The following is a 2,097-nucleotide window of genomic DNA, read 5'->3' as shown; positions in this document are numbered from 1 at the left end:
GGAGAGGGGTAGGATCACTGAGAATGGCCCATTCTTGAGACACAGGAACCCAGGGCCTACTTAAGACTGGGGTTGGACCCCCGCCACCAGACTAGCCAGCACTAAGTAATAGGCAAAAACAGTCTACTGCTGGGGAAGAAGCAAGAATGTGGAGATAAAATCCCCTCAGGTGTAGGAACCCAGGGAAGGTTGCAAGCTGAAGATAGAGCAGGAACACTGAGAAAAATGCTCTGGCACCCCAGCGAGAACCAACTATATGCTGTTTCAAAGAGATGTACTTTAAATATAAACCTATAAATAGGTTGAAATTCAAAGAACAGAAAGAGATATACCATGCCAATAGTAAGGGGTGTATGCTGTGTATCTACATAAAATCAGACAAAATAGACAAGGAGCATTAGAGGCAAAGGGTGATAGTCATAATAATAAAAGGATCAATACATCAGGTAGATATAAAAATTCTAAATGTATGTGTACCTGATAGTAGAACTTCAAAATACATGCAGCAAAAACTGACAAAACTAAAGGGAGAAAAAAACAAATCCACAATCATGACTGGAGATTTTACCATACAGCTTTCAATAACTGATAGAACAAATAGACAAAACAACAGTATCAAAAAGATTTGAGTGACACTACCAATCACACCTTAACTTAATTGATATTTTAGAACATTACCTCCCAAAATTGCAGAATACAAATTGTTTCCTAAATGCGCATGGAATGTTCATGAAGATAGAATATAGGGTGAATCAAAAACAAGTTTAAACAAATTTCAGAAGAATGAAATCCTACAGATTATGTTATCTGATCACAAAGGAATTAAATTAGAAATCAACAAATATAAGACATTCAAAGAGCCCCTAAATATGGAAATTAACTTACTTCTAAATGACCCATGGGTCAAAGAAGAAATCACAACAAAAATTTTAAATATTTTAATTGAATGAAAATAAAAACACAAATCACAATTTGTAGGACGCAGCTGAAACAGTGCTCAGAAAGAAATTTAGTTTTATATGTTTATGTTAAAAAGAAAAAAGGTCTAAATCAATATCTAAAATTAAACTACTTGGGAAACTAAAAAAAGAGGAGTAAATTAAACTCATTGTGAGTGGAAGGACACAAAGTTTTGAGCAGAAATCAATGAAATGGAAAAGAGACAAATAACAGAGAAATCCCGCAAAACCAGCAGCTAGTTTAATAACAAAAATTCAATGAAAGGGATAACTTCTAACTATTTTGGATCAATAAAATAAAAGACACAAATTACCAATTTCAAGAATGAAAGACGGATCCATCATACATCTACAGTCTACTGACTTTCTACAATGGTGAGAAGACCATTCAATGGGGAAAAAAATAGTCTTTTCAATAAATGGTGTGGAGAAAACTGGAGATCCAGATACAAAAGAATGAAGTTGGACCCCTATTTCACACCATATATAAAGATTAACTCAAAATGGACCAAAAACCTAAATGTCAGAGCTAAAATTATAAAACTCCTAGAAGAAACACTTGGGGGAGTTTAGCCATACCAACTGCTTGCCTCAGAAGGAATGTAAACAGAGTACCTTAAAAGCTGCCTGCATTTCAGACTTGGGTAGGGCTCAATTAGTGGGGTTTATAGAAGTTATCCTCATTAATATTGGAAAAATATTAACATAAAACAGTAAAAAAAACATGTTAAGTCTGTCTCATGGGCTTTACATCTGCTGTTCCCTTAGGCTAGAATATTTTTCACTTCATTCTACCCTTAGTCTTCACCTCACTTAACTCACTGATTCAGATCTCAGCTTAAATACCACTTTCTTGAGAACCTTCCCTGATCTCAAATATTAGATTAGACACCCCCCATCAGATACTTCATAGCACTATGAATTTCTTCAAAACACTAAATATGCTTATATTGTGACTATTTGTTGGTATCAGTCTTCCCCTGTAGGTGACAAGCCCCATAAGGGTAGAGGCCCAATCTTTCTTTGCATGGCCGTATACCCAGTGCCTAGCACAGAGCCTGGCACATGGTAAGGGCTAAATAAATACCAGTGACTGAATGGACAGACTCCTGCCTTTGCTTATACTCCCTCTACTTCC

The 2,097-nt window shown here is 35.8% G+C and overlaps 1 protein-coding gene across 2 annotated transcripts in view; it reads right to left on the bottom strand.

Moving 5' to 3' along the window:
• Positions 1–2,097, bottom strand: part of XRRA1 (X-ray radiation resistance associated 1) — a 48,888-nt gene that overhangs the window by 13,933 nt on the left and 32,858 nt on the right. The gene's annotated exons all lie outside the window — the stretch shown is intronic.

This window comes from Pteropus vampyrus, unplaced genomic scaffold (assembly GCF_000151845.1).
Source record: "Pteropus vampyrus isolate Shadow unplaced genomic scaffold, Pvam_2.0 Scaffold141, whole genome shotgun sequence".
Lineage (NCBI taxonomy): Eukaryota > Metazoa > Chordata > Mammalia > Chiroptera > Pteropodidae > Pteropus > Pteropus vampyrus.
This window is presented reverse-complemented; position numbering and strand designations above follow the sequence as displayed.